The sequence below is a fragment of the Syngnathus scovelli genome, chromosome 7 (genome assembly GCF_024217435.2).
Source record: "Syngnathus scovelli strain Florida chromosome 7, RoL_Ssco_1.2, whole genome shotgun sequence".
Taxonomy (NCBI): domain Eukaryota; kingdom Metazoa; phylum Chordata; class Actinopteri; order Syngnathiformes; family Syngnathidae; genus Syngnathus; species Syngnathus scovelli.
In genome coordinates, this window is record NC_090853.1 from 15,306,360 (window position 1) to 15,321,432 (window position 15,073).

Consider the following 15,073-nt stretch of genomic DNA (forward strand, 5'->3'; position numbering starts at 1 on the left):
ATGAACAGTTGAAAGTAGGAATTGTTGTATCGGTTAAAAAATGTAGAAATCCATCCATCCATCTTCTTCCGCTTATCCGGGGTCGGGTCGCGGGGGCAGCAGCTTTAGGAGGGACTCCCAGACTTCCCTCTCCCCAGCCACTTCATCCAGCTCATCCCGGGGGATCCCAAGGCGTTCCCAGGCCAGCTGAGAGACATAGTCTCTCCAGCGCGTCCTGGGTCGTCCCCGGGGTCTCCTACCGGTGGGACATGCCCGGAACACCTCCCCAGGCAGGCGTCCAGGAGGCATCCTGATAAGATGCCCGAGCCACCTCATCTGGCTCCTCTCAACGTGGAGGAGTAGCGACTCTACTCCGAGTCTCTCCCGGATGACCGAGCTTCTCACCCTATCTCTAAGGGAGAGCCCGGACATCCTGCGGAGAAAACTCATTTCGGCCGCTTGTATCCGAGATCTCGTTCTTTCGGTCACGACCCATAGCTCGTGACCATAGGTGAGGTTAGGAGCGTAAATCGACCGGTAAATTGAGAGCTTTGCCTTTTGGCTCAGCTCTCTCTTCACCACAACGGACCGGTACAGGGTCCGCATTACTGCCGACGCTGCACCGATCCGCCTGTCGATCTCACGCTCCATCCTCCCCTCACTCGTGAACAAGACTCCAAGATACTTGAACTCCTCCACTTGGGGCAGGATCTCATCCCCGATCCGGAGAGGGCATTCCACCCTTTTCCGATCGAGGACCATGGACTCGGATTTGGAGGTGCTGACCCTCATCCCGACCGCTTCACACTCGGCTGCGAACCGTTCCAGCGAGAGCTGGAGATCACGGCCTGAAGAAGCCAACAGCACCACGTCATCTGCAAAAAGCAGAGACGCGATGCTGAGGTCCCCAAACCGGACCCCCTCAATGCCTCGGCTGCGCCTAGAAATTCTGTCCATAAAAATTATGAACAGAATCGGTGACAAAGGGCAGCCTTGGCGGAGTCCAACCCTCACTGGGAACGAATCCGACTTACTGCCGGAAATGCGGACCAGACTCTGGCATCGGTGATACAGGGACCGAACCGCCCTTATCAGTTGGCTCGGCACCCCGTACTCCCGAAGCACCCTCCACAGAACCTCCCGAGGGACACGGTCGAACGCCTTCTCCAAGTCCACAAAACACATGTGGACTGGTTGGGCGAACTCCCATGCACCCTCGAGGATCCTGCCGAGGGTGTAGAGCTGGTCCACTGTTTCACGGCCAGGACGAAAGCCACACTGCTCCTCCTGAATCCGAGGTTCGACCTCCTGACGGACCCTCCTCTCCAGCACCCCTGAATAGACCTTACCAGGGAGGCTGAGGAGTGTGATTCCCCTGTAATTGGAACACACCCTCCGGTCCCCCTTCTTAAAGAGGGGAACCACCACCCCAGTCTGCCAATCCAGAGGCACTGTCCCCGATGTCCACGCAACGTTGTAGAGGCGTGTCAGCCATGACAGCCCCACAACATCCAGAGCCTTTAAGAACTCTGGGCGGATCTCATCCACCCCCGGGGCCTTGCCACCGAGGAGTTTTTTAACTACCTCAGTGACTTCGACCCCAGAGATTGGAGAATCCGCCTCAGAGTCTCCAGGCCCTGCTTCCTCAATGGAAGGCGTGTAGGTGGAATTGAGGAGGTCTCCGAAGTATTCTCCCCACCGACTCACGACGTCCCGAGTCGAGGTCAGCAGCACGCCATCCCCACTGTAAACAGTGTTGACGTTGCACTGCTTCCCCCTCCTGAGACGCCGGATGGTGGACCAGAATTTCCTCGAAGCCGTCCGAAAGTCATTCTCCATGGCCTCACCGAACTCCTCCCACGCCCGGGTTTTTGCCTCAGCAACCGCCGAAGCCGCGTTCCGCTTGGCCATCCGGTACCTGTCAGCTGCCTCCGGAGTCCCGCAGGCCAAAACGGCCCGATAGGACTCCTTCTTCAGCTTGACGGCATCCCTTACCGCCGGTGTCCACCAGCGGGTTCGGGGGTTGCCGCCACGACAGGCACCAACGACCTTACGGCCACAGCTCCGGTCGGCCGCCTCAACAATGGAGGCGCGGAACATGGTCCACTCAGACTCAATGTCCCCCGCCTCCCCCGGGACGTGGGAAAAGCTCTGCCGGAGGTGGGAGTTGAAGCTCACCACCACCCAACCCACCACCAGGTGGTGATCAGTTGACAGCTCCGCCCCTCTCTTCACCCGAGTGTCCAAAACATGCGGCCGCAAATCCGATGACACGACTACAAAGTCGATCATCGAACTGCGGCCTAGGGTGTCCTGGTGCCAAGTGCACACATGGACACCCTTATGTTTGAACATGGTGTTCATTATTGAAAATCCGTGTCGAGCACAGAAGTCCAACAATAGAACACCGCTCGGGTTCAGATCAGGGGGGCCGTTCCTCCCAATCACGCCCTTCCAGGTCTCACTGTCATTGCCCACGTGAGCATTGAAGTCACCCAGTAGAACGATAGAGTCCCCAGAAGGAGCGCTCTCCAGCACTTCCTCCAGGGACCCCAAGAAGGGTGGGTACTCTGAGCTGCTGTTTGGTGCATAGACACAAACAACAGTCAGGACCCGTCCCCCCACCCGAAGGCGGAGGGAGGCTACCCTCTCGTTCACCGGGGTGAACCCCAATGTGCAGGCGCCCAGCCGGGGGGCAATAAGTATACCCACACCTGCTCGACGCCTCTCACCGTGGGCAACTCCAGAGTGGAAGAGAGTCCAGCCCCTCTCGAGAGGGCTTGTACCGGAACCCAAACTGTGTGTGGAGGCTAGTCCGACCATATCTAGTCGGAATCTTTCTGCCTCGCACACCAGCTCGGGCTCCTTTCCAGCCAGAGAGGTGACATTCCATGTCCCAAGAGCCAGCTTCTGCAGCCCGGGATCAGACCGCCAAGGTCCCCGCCTTTGGCTGCCGCCCAGCTCACATTGCACCCGACCCCTTCGGCCCCTCCCACAGGTGGTGAGCCCATGGGAAGGGGGACCCACGTTTCCATTTCGGGCTATGCCCGGCCGGGCAAATTTCAAATTTAAAAGTTTGGAATATTTGGTAAGTGAGAAGTTGTGGAAAAGGTAGGCAAACGATGAACAGTTGAACGTTGATATGGGTTGAATCGGTTGAAAAATGTAGAAATTGGAGTAGAAAAATGAAATTTTGGAGAATTTGGTTGAATTTCAAATTTGGAATTTTTGGTAAGTGGGAAGTTGTGGAATAGGTAGGCAAAAGATGAACAGTTGAAAGTTGGAATGGGTTGAATCGGTATGAAAAATGTAGAAGTTAGTGCAAATGTTGAATCCCAATAGAAAATGAGTGGGAATATAAAAGAAAAAACAATTGCGCCAAGATTTTTTGAAGTTTGGAACGAAACGAAATATACGCCTTCGGAAGGTTCACTTTTGGGGTTAAAATGTTGAAACGGGTTTAATCGGACAAAAATTGCAAAAGTTAGCGCAAATGTAGCGAATTGGGGCACTTTGTGTTGAATTACGGTCACTGCCGGTTTGATTCGGGTCACTTCTGGTTTATTTGGGTCACTTCCGGTTTAATATAGGTCACTTCCGCTTTAGCTGAGGTCACTTCCGGTTTATCTGGGGTCACTTCCGTTTTTTTTTTGGGTCACTTCCGGTTTGATTTGGGGTCACTTCCGGTTTACGTAAGGTAACTTCCGGTTCATTTGGGGTCACTTCCGGTTTGATTTGGGTCACTTCCGGTCTATTTTGGGTCACTTACGGTTTGATTAGAGGCACTTCCGGTCTAGCTGAGGTCACTTCCGGTTTAAAAAGGTCACTTCCTGTTTGATTTGGGGTCACTTCCGGGTCATTTGGGGTCACTTCCGGTTTGATTTGGGGCACTTCCGGTCTATTTTGGTCACTTCCGGTTTGATTAGAAGCACTTCCGGTCTAGTTGAGGTCACTTCCGGTTTATTTGGCGTCTCCTCCGGTTTAAAAAGGTCATTTCCGGTTTATTTTTGGGTCACTTCCGGTTTGATTTGGGGTCACTTCCGGTTTACCTAAGGTCACTTCCGGTTCATTTGGGGTCACTTCCAGTTTGATTTGGGTCACTTCCGGTCTATTTGGGTCACTTCCAGTTCATTCCGGGTTCATTGGGGCACTTCAGGGTCAATCCAAGATGGCCGCCACTCTGGAAGTGGGGGTCAAGGGTTGAATGGTGAAAGCATAGTGGAAGTGGGGGTGAAGGGGGTGAATATGGTAAGCATAAGGTGAACAAAGTGAATAAAGTTGGAATGGGTTGAATCAGTTGAAAAATGTAGAAATTAGAAGGGCAAAACAAAATTTTGGGAAAATTTGGTGTGAATTTCAAAATTGAAAATTTTGAAATTTTGGTAAGTGGGAAGGTGTGGAATAGGTAGGCAAAAGATGAACAGTTGAAAGTTGGAACGAGTTGAATCGGTGGAAAAATGTAGAAATTAGAAGTGAAAAACTAAATTTTGTGAAATTTTGCAACATTTTGTGCAAATTTTAAAAGTGAAAACGTGAAATTATTGAATTTGGCAAGTTTGGGAATGTCCCCAATGTGATTTGAATGCACTGAATTAAGTCAATTTCAAACTGGAGCAACGTAAATGTGAAATGCTGAATCTGCCATTAAGAATGAATGGGGAAGAATTTGCCAGAATTTTGTGAATTTTGCGAAAACGAAAAATGTTTTGAACAAAAAAAATGTAAGCAGCCGTGTCATGAATATTTGGAATCAGTGAAATGTGGAATGGAGTGAATCGGTTGAAGTATGTGGAAGTAGTTAAGCGTCAAAAAAGTGAGCGGAATAAGTAGAATAACTAGAATTTGCAATTCCTGAAGAAATTGCGTGTGAAGGTGAAGAGGTTGAATAAATACTTGGGGAATGCTGCAGAATGATGTTGAAAAGAGTTGAATCGGTTGAAAAATGTAGAAATTACAAGGGAAAAGGAAATTTGGGAAAATTGGGTGTGAATTTCAAAACTGAAATTTTGGAATTTTGGGTAAGTGGGAAGTTGTGGAATAGGTAGGAAAATGATGAACAGTTGAAAGGTGGAATGGGTTGAATAAGTTGAATGGGTTGAATAAGTTGAAAAAAGTAGAAATTAGAGTAGAAAACCAAAATTGAACAGTTGAAAGTTGGAACGAGTTGAATCGGTTAAAAAATGTAGAAGTTAGAGCAAATCTTGAATCCTAATAAAGAATGAATGGGAATTAAAAGAAAAAAAAATTGCGCCAAAATCTTTTGAAATTTGGAACAAAAGGAAAAAAAACGGCTTCAGGAGGTTCACTTTTGGGGTTAAAATGTAGAAACGGGTTTAATCGGTCAAAATTTGCAAAAGTTAGCGCAAATGTAGGTATTTTGGGCACTTAATGTTGAAATATGGTCACTTCCGGTTTGATTTGGGTCACTTCCGGTCTATTTGGGTCACTTCCGGTTTGATTAGAGGCACTTCCGGTCTAGCTGAGGTCACTTCCGGTTTATTTGGGGTAACTTCCGGTTTAAAAAGGTCACTTCCGGTTTGATTTGGGGTCACTTCCGAATTGATTTGGGGTCACTTCCGGTTTACCTGAGGTCACTTCCGGTTCATTTGGGGTCAATTCCGGTTTGATTTGGGGCACTTCCAGTTCATTCCGGGTTCATTGGGGCACTTCAGGGTCAATCCAAGATGGCCGCCACTCTGGAAGTGGGGGTCAAGGGTTGAATTGTGGAAGTGGGGGTGAAGGGGGTGAATATGGTAAGCATAAGGTGAACAAAGTGAATAAAGTTGGAATGGGTTGAATCGGTTGAAAAATGTAGAAATTAGAAGGGAAAAACTAAATTTTGGGAAAATTTGGTGTGAATTTCAAAATTGAAAATTTGGAAATTTTGCTAAGTGGGAAGGTGTGGAATAGGTAGGCAAAAGATGAACAGTTGAAAGTTGGAACGAGTTGAATCGGTGGAAAAATGTAGAAACTAGAAGTGAAAAACTAAATTTTGTGAAATTTTGCAAAATTTTGTGCAAATTTTAAAAGTGAAAACGTGAAATTTTTGAATTTGGCAAGTTTGGGAATGTCCCCAATGTGATTTGAATGTGTTGAAATAAGTGAATTTCAAACTGGAACAACAAAAATGTGAAATGTTGAATCTGCCATTAAGAATGAATGGGGAAAAAAATGCCACAAAATCGTGAATTTTGTGAAAACGGAAAATTTTTCGAACAAAAAAAATGTAAGCAGCCGTGTCATGAATATTTGGAATAAGTGAAAAGTGGAACGGAGTGAATCGGTTGAAGTATGTGGAAGGAGTTAAGCGTCAAAAAAGTGAGCGGAATAAGTAGAATAATAATAACTAGAATTTGCAATTCCTGAAGAAATTGCGTGTGAAGGTGAAGAGGTTGAATAAATACTTGGGGAATGTTGCAGAATGATGTTGAAAAGACTTGAATCGGTTGAAAAATGTAGAAATTACAAGGGAAAAAGGAAATTTGGGAAAATTGGGTGTGAATTTCAAAATTGAAAATTTGGAATTTTGGGTAAGTGGGAAGTTGTGGAATAGGTAGGAAAATGATGAACAGTTGAAAGGTGGAATGGCTTGAATAAGTTGAAAAATGTAGAAATTAGAGTAGAAAAACAAAATTGCAGAGAATTTTTGGTAAGTGGGAAATTGTGGAATAGGAAGGCAAAAGATGAACAGTTGAAAGTTGGAACGAATTGAATCGGTTAAAAAATGTAGAAGTTAGAGCAAAACTTGAATCCTAATAGAGAATGAATGGGAATTAAAAGAAAAAAAAATTGCACCAAAATTTTTTGAAATTTGGGACAAAAGGAAAAAAAAGGCTTCAGGAGGTTCACTTTTGGGGTTAAAATGTTGAAACGGGTTTAATCGGGCAAAATTTGCGAAAGTTAGCGCAAATGTATGTATTTAGGGCACTTAATGTTGAAATATGGTCACTTCCGGTTTGATTTGGGTCACTTCCGGTCTATTTGGGTCACTTCCGGTTTGATTAGAGGCACTTCCGGTCTAGCTGAGGTCACTTCCGGTTTATTTGGGGTCACTTCCGGTTTAAAAAGGTCACTTCCGGTTTGATTTGGGGTCACTTCCGGTTTGATTTGGGGTCACTTCCGGTTTACCTGAGGTCACTTCCGGTTCATTTGGGGTCAATTCCGGTTTGATTTGGGGCACTTCCAGTTCATTCCGGGTTCATTGGGGCACTTCAGGGTCAATCCAAGATGGCCGCCACTCTGGAAGTGGGGGTCAAGGGTTGAATTGTGGAAGTGGGGGTGAAGGGGGTGAATATGGTAAGCATAAGGTGAACAAAGTGAATAAAGTTGGAATGGGTTGAATCGGTTGAAAAATGTAGAAATTAGAAGGGAAAAACTAAATTTTGGGAAAATTTGGTGTGAATTTCAAAATTGAAAATTTGGAAATTTTGCTAAGTGGGAAGGTGTGGAATAGGTAGGCAAAAGATGAACAGTTGAAAGTTGGAACGAGTTGAATCGGTGGAAAAATGTAGAAACTAGAAGTGAAAAACTAAATTTTGTGAAATTTTGCAAAATTTTGTGCAAATTTTAAAAGTGAAAACGTGAAATTTTTGAATTTGGCAAGTTTGGGAATGTCCCCAATGTGATTTGAATGTGTTGAAATAAGTGAATTTCAAACTGGAACAACAAAAATGTGAAATGTTGAATCTGCCATTAAGAATGAATGGGGAAAAAAATGCCACAAAATCGTGAATTTTGTGAAAACGGAAAATTTTTCGAACAAAAAAAATGTAAGCAGCCGTGTCATGAATATTTGGAATAAGTGAAAAGTGGAACGGAGTGAATCGGTTGAAGTATGTGGAAGGAGTTAAGCGTCAAAAAAGTGAGCGGAATAAGTAGAATAATAATAATAATAACTAGAATTTGCAATTCCTGAAGAAATTGCGTGTGAAGGTGAAGAGGTTGAATAAATACTTGGGGAATGTTGCAGAATGATGTTGAAAAGAGTTGAATCGGTTGAAAAATGTAGAAATTACAAGGGAAAAAGGAAATTTGGGAAAATTGGGTGTGAATTTCAAAATTGAAAATTTGGAATTTTGGGTAAGTGGGAAGTTGTGGAATAGGTAGGAAAATGATGAAGGTGGAATGGCTTGAATAAGTTGAAAAATGTAGAAATTAGAGTAGAAAAACAAAATTGCAGAGAATTTTTGGTAAGTGGGAAATTGTGGAATAGGAAGGCAAAAGATGAACAGTTGAAAGTTGGAACGAATTGAATCGGTTAAAAAATGTAGAAGTTAGAGCAAAACTTGAATCCTAATAGAGAATGAATGGGAATTAAAAGAAAAAAAAATTGCACCAAAATTTTTTGAAATTTGGGACAAAAGGAAAAAAAAGGCTTCAGGAGGTTCACTTTTGGGGTTAAAATGTTGAAACGGGTTTAATCGGGCAAAATTTGCGAAAGTTAGTGCAAATGTATGTATTTAGGGCACTTAATGTTGAAATATGGTCACTTCCGGTTTGATTTGGGTCACTTCCGGTCTATTTGGGTCACTTCCGGTTTGATTTGGGTCACTTCCGGTCTAGCTGAGGTCACTTCCGGTTTATTTGGGGTCACTTCCGGTTTAAAAAGGTCACTTCCGGTTTGATTTGGGGTCACTTCCGGTTTGATTTGGGGTCTCTTCCGGTTTACCTGAGGTCACTTCCGGTTCATTTGGGGTCAATTCCGGTTTGATTTGGGGCACTTCCAGTTCATTCCGGGTTCATTGGGGCACTTCAGGGTCAATCCAAGATGGCCGCCACTCTGGAAGTGGGGGTCAAGGGTTGAATTGTGGAAGTGGGGGTGAAGGGGGTGAATATGGTAAGCATAAGGTGAACAAAGTGAATAAAGTTGGAATGGGTTGAATCGGTTGAAAAATGTAGAAATTAGAAGGGAAAAACTAAATTTTGGGAAAATTTGGTGTGAATTTCAAAATTGAAAATTTGGAAATTTTGCTAAGTGGGAAGGTGTGGAATAGGTAGGCAAAAGATGAACAGTTGAAAGTTGGAACGAGTTGAATCGGTGGAAAAATGTAGAAACTAGAAGTGAAAAACTAAATTTTGTGAAATTTTGCAAAATTTTGTGCAAATTTTAAAAGTGAAAACGTGAAATTTTTGAATTTGGCAAGTTTGGGAATGTCCCCAATGTGATTTGAATGTGTTGAAATAAGTGAATTTCAAACTGGAACAACAAAAATGTGAAATGTTGAATCTGCCATTAAGAATGAATGGGGAAAAAAATGCCACAAAATCGTGAATTTTGTGAAAACGGAAAATTTTTCGAACAAAAAAAATGTAAGCAGCCGTGTCATGAATATTTGGAATAAGTGAAAAGTGGAACGGAGTGAATCGGTTGAAGTATGTGGAAGGAGTTAAGCGTCAAAAAAGTGAGCGGAATAAGTAGAATAATAATAATAATAATAAAGGACAGCAATAACAATAGTGTGAAGGTCTTCACCTTCACACTAACTAGAATTTGCAATTCCTGAAGAAATTGCGTGTGAAGGTGAAGAGGTTGAATAAATACTTGGGGAATGTTGCAGAATGATGTTGAAAAGAGTTGAATCGGTTGAAAAATGTAGAAATTACAAGGGAAAAAGGAAATTTGGGAAAATTGGGTGTGAATTTCAAAATTGAAAATTTGGAATTTTGGGTAAGTGGGAAGTTGTGGAATAGGTAGGAAAATGATGAACAGTTGAAAGGTGGAATGGGTTGAATAAGTTGAAAATGTAGAAATTAGAGTAGAAAAAAAAATTGTAGAGAATTTTTGGTAAGTGGGAAGTTGTGGAATAGGAAGGCAAAAGAGGAACAGTTGAAAGTTGGAACGAGTTGAATCGGTTAAAAAATGTAGAAGTTAGAGCAAATCTTGAATCCTAATAGAGAATGAATGGGAATTAAAAGAAAAAAAATTGCACCAAAAGTTTCTGAAATTTGGAACAAAAGGAAAAAAACGGCTTCAGGAGGTTCACTTTTGGGGTTAAAATGTTGAAATGGGTTTAATCGGGCAAAATTTGCAAAAGTTAGCGCAAATGTAGGTATTTAGGGCACTTAATGTTGAAATATGGTCACTTCCGGTTTTATTTGGGTCACTTCCGGTTTGATTAGAGGCACTTCCGGTCTAGCTGAGGTCACTTCCGGTTTATTTGGGGTCACTTCCGGTTTAAAAAGGTCACTTCCGGTTGAAAAAGGTCACTTCCGGTTTGATTTGGGGTCACTTCCGGTTTGATTAAAAAGGTCACTTCCGGTTTGATTTTGGGTCACTTCCGGTTTACCTAAGGTCACTTCTGGTTTACCTAAGGTCACTTCCGGTTTGATTTGAGATACTTCTGGTTCATTCTGGGTTCATTGGGGGCACTTCAAGGTCAATCCAAGATGGCCGCCACACTGGAAGTGGGGGTCAAGGGGGTGAATATGGTAAGCATAAGGTGAACAAAGTGAATAAAGTTGGAATGGGTTGAATCGGTTCAAAAATGTATAAATTACAGTAGAAAAACAAAATTGCAGAGAATTTTTGGTAAGTGGGAAGTTGTGGAATAGGAAAGCAAAAGATGAACAGTTGAAAGTTGGAACGAGTTGAATTGGTTAAAAAATGTAGAAGTTTGAGCAAATCTTGAATCCTAATAGAGAATGAATGGGAATTAAAAGAAAAAAAATTGCGCCAAGATTTTTGGAAATTTGGAACAAAAGGAAAAAAACGGCTTCAGGAGGTTCACTTTTGGGGTTAAAATGTTGAAACGGGTTTAATCGGCCAAACTTTGTAAAAGTTAACCCAAATGTAGGTATTTAAGGCACCTAATGTTGAAATATGGTCACTTCCGGTTAGATTTGGGTCACTTCCGGTCTATTTGGGTCACTTCCGGTTTGATTAGAGGCACTTCCGGTCTACCTGAGGTCACTCCCGGTTTATTTGGGGTCACTTCCGGTTTAAAAGGTCACTTCCGGTTTGATTTGGGGTCACTTCCGGTTTGATTTGGGGTCACTTCCGGTTTACCTGAGGTCACTTCCGGTTCATTTGGGGTCAATTCCGGTTTGATTTGGGGCACTTCCAGTTCATTCCGGGTTCATTGGGGCACTTCAGGGTCAATCCAAGATGGCCGCCACTCTGGAAGTGGGGGTCAAGGGTTGAATTGTGGAAGTGGGGGTGAAGGGGGTGAATATGGTAAGCATAAGGTGAACAAAGTGAATAAAGTTGGAATGGGTTGAATCGGTTGAAAAATGTAGAAATTAGAAGGGAAAAACTAAATTTTGGGAAAATTTGGTGTGAATTTCAAAATTGAAAATTTGGAAATTTTGCTAAGTGGGAAGGTGTGGAATAGATAGGCAAAAGATGAACAGTTGAAAGTTGGAACGAGTTGAATCGGTGGAAAAATGTAGAAACTAGAAGTGAAAAACTAAATTTTGTGAAATTTTGCAAAATTTTGTGCAAATTTTAAAAGTGAAAACGTGAAATTTTTGAATTTGGCAAGTTTGGGAATGTCCCCAATGTGATTTGAATGTGTTGAAATAAGTGAATTTCAAACTGGAACAACAAAAATGTGAAATGTTGAATCTGCCATTAAGAATGAATGGGGAAAAAAATGCCACAAAATCGTGAATTTTGTGAAAACGGAAAATTTTTCGAACAAAAAAAATGTAAGCAGCCGTGTCATGAATATTTGGAATAAGTGAAAAGTGGAACGGAGTGAATCGGTTGAAGTATGTGGAAGGAGTTAAGCGTCAAAAAAGTGAGCGGAATAAGTAGAATAATAATAACTAGAATTTGCAATTCCTGAAGAAATTGCGTGTGAAGGTGAAGAGGTTGAATAAATACTTGGGGAATGTTGCAGAATGATGTTGAAAAGAGTTGAATCGGTTGAAAAATGTAGAAATTACAAGGGAAAAAGGAAATTTGGGAAAATTGGGTGTGAATTTCAAAATTGAAAATTTGGAATTTTGGGTAAGTGGGAAGTTGTGGAATAGGTAGGAAAATGATGAACAGTTGAAAGGTGGAATGGGTTGAATAAGTTGAAAATGTAGAAAAACAAAATTGTAGAGAATTTTTGGTAAGTGGGAAGTTGTGGAATAGGAAGGCAAAAGAGGAACAGTTGAAAGTTGGAACGAGTTGAATCGGTTAAAAAATGTAGAAGTTAGAGCAAATCTTGAATCCTAATGGAGAATGAATGGGAATTAAAAGAAAAAAAAATTGCACCAAAAGTTTCTGAAATTTGGAACAAACGGAAAAAAACGGCTTCAGGAGGTTCACTTTTGGGGTTAAAATGTTGAAATGGGTTTAATCGGGCAAAATTTGCAAAAGTTAGCGCAAATGTAGGTATTTAGGGCACTTAATGTTGAAATATGGTCATTTCCGGTTTGATTTGGGTCACTTCCGGTTTGATTAGAGGCACTTCCGGTCTAGCTGAGGTCACTTCCGGTTTATTTGGGGGTCACTTCCGGTTTAAAAAGGTCACTTCCGGTTTGATTTGGGGTCACTTCCGGTTTGATTTGGGGTCACTTCCGGTTTACCTGAGGTCACTTCCGGTTCATTTGGGGTCAATTCCGGTTTGATTTGGGGCACTTCCAGTTCATTCCGGGTTCATTGGGGCACTTCAGGGTCAATCCAAGATGGCCGCCACTCTGGAAGTGGGGGTCAAGGGTTGAATTGTGGAAGTGGGGGTGAAGGGGGTGAATATGGTAAGCATAAGGTGAACAAAGTGAATAAAGTTGGAATGGGTTGAATCGGTTGAAAAATGTAGAAATTAGAAGGGAAAAACTAAATTTTGGGAAAATTTGGTGTGAATTTCAAAATTGAAAATTTGCAAATTTTGCTAAGTGGGAAGGTGTGGAATAGGTAGGCAAAAGATGAACAGTTGAAAGTTGGAACGAGTTGAATCGGTGGAAAAATGTAGAAACTAGAAGTGAAAAACTAAATTTTGTGAAATTTTGCAAAATTTTGTGCAAATTTTAAAAGTGAAAACGTGAAATTTTTGAATTTGGCAAGTTTGGGAATGTCCCCAATGTGATTTGAATGTGTTGAAATAAGTGAATTTCAAACTGGAACAACAAAAATGTGAAATGTTGAATCTGCCATTAAGAAAGAATGGGGAAAAAAATGCCACAAAATCGTGAATTTTGTGAAAACGGAAAATTTTTCGAACAAAAAAAATGTAAGCAGCCGTGTCATGAATATTTGGAATAAGTGAAAAGTGGAACGGAGTGAATCGGTTGAAGTATGTGGAAGGAGTTAAGCGTCAAAAAAGTGAGCGGAATAAGTAGAATAATAATAATAACTAGAATTTGCAATTCCTGAAGAAATTGCGTGTGAAGGTGAAGAGGTTGAATAAATACTTGGGGAATGTTGCAGAATGATGTTGAAAAGAGTTGAATCGGTTGAAAAATGTAGAAATTACAAGGGAAAAAGGAAATTTGGGAAAATTGGGTGTGAATTTCAAAATTGAAAATTTGGAATTTTGGGTAAGTGGGAAGTTGTGGAATAGGTAGGAAAATGATAAACAGTTGAAAGGTGGAATGGGTTGAATAAGTTGAAAATGTAGAAATTAGAGTAGAAAAACAAAATTGTAGAGAATTTTTGGTAAGTGGGAAGTTGTGGAATAGGAAGGCAAAAGAGGAACAGTTGAAAGTTGGAACGAGTTGAATCGGTTAAAAAATGTAGAAGTTAGAGCAAATCTTGAATCCTAATAGAGAATGAATGGGAATTAAAAGAAAAAAAAATTGCACCAAAAGTTTCTGAAATTTGGAACAAAAGGAAAAAAACGGCTTCAGGAGGTTCACTTTTGGGGTTAAAATGTTGAAATGGGTTTAATCGGGCAAAATTTGCAAAAGTTAGCGCAAATGTAGGTATTTAGGGCACTTAATGTTGAAATATGGTCATTTCCGGTTTGATTTGGGTCACTTCCGGTTTGATTAGAGGCACTTCCGGTCTAGCTGAGGTCACTTCCGGTTTATTTGGGGTCACTTCCGGTTTAAAAAGGTCACTTCCGGTTGAAAAAGGTCACTTCCGGTTTGATTTGGGGTCACTTCCGGTTTGATTTGGGGTCACTTCCGTTTTACCTGAGGTCACTTCCGCTTCATTTGGGGTCACTTCCGGTTTGATTTGGGTCACTTCCGGTCTATTTAGGTCACTTCCGGTTTGATTAGAGGCACTTCCGGTCTATTTAGGTCACTTCCGGTTTGATTAGAGGCACTTCCGGTCTAGCTGAGGTCACTTCCGGTTTATTTGGGGTCACTTCCGGTTTAAAAAGGTCACTTCCGGTTTGATTTGGGGTCACTTCCGGTTTGATTTGGGGTCACTTCCGGTTTACCTGAGGTCACTTCCGGTTCATTTGGGGTCACTTCCGGTTTGATTTGGGTCACTTCCGGTCTATTTAGGTCACTTCCGGTTTGATTAGCGGCACTTCCGGTCTATTTAGGTCACTTCCGGTTTGATTAGAGGCACTTCCGGTCTAGCTGAGGTCACTTCCGGTTTATTTGGGGTCACTTCCGGTTTAAAAAGGTCACTTCCGGTTTGATTTGGGGTCACTTCCGGTTTGATTTGGGGTCACTTCCGGTTTACCTGAGGTCACTTCCGGTTCATTTGGGGTCACTTCCGGTTTGATTTGGGTCACTTCCGGTCTATTTAGGTCACTTCCGGTTTGATTAGCGGCACTTCCGGTCTATTTAGGTCACTTCCGGTTTGATTAGAGGCACTTCCGGTCTAGCTGAGGTCACTTCCGGTTTATTTGGGGTCACTTCCGGTTTAAAAAGGTCACTTCCGGTTTGATTTGGGGTCACTTCCGGTTTGATTTGGGGTCACTTCCGGTTTACCTGAGGTCACTTCCGGTTCATTTGGGGTCAATTCCGGTTTGATTTGGGGCACTTCCAGTTCATTCCGGCTTCATTGGGGCACTTCAGGGTCAATCCAAGATGGCCGCCACTCTGGAAGTGGGGGTCAAGGGTTGAATTGTGGAAGTGGGGGTGAAGGGGGTGAATATGGTAAGCATAAGGTGAACAAAGTGAATAAAGTTGGAATGGGTTGAATCGGTTGAAAAATGTAGAAATTAGAAGGGAAAAACTAAATTTTGGGATAATTTGGTGTGAATTTCAA

At 42.5% G+C, this 15,073-nt stretch overlaps 1 protein-coding gene across 4 annotated transcripts in view; it reads left to right on the top strand.

Annotated features, from left to right (window-relative positions):
- LOC125972246 (WD repeat and SOCS box-containing protein 1) overlaps nucleotides 1–15,073 on the top strand; it is a 162,316-nt gene that overhangs the window by 4,494 nt on the left and 142,749 nt on the right. The window lies entirely within an intron of this gene.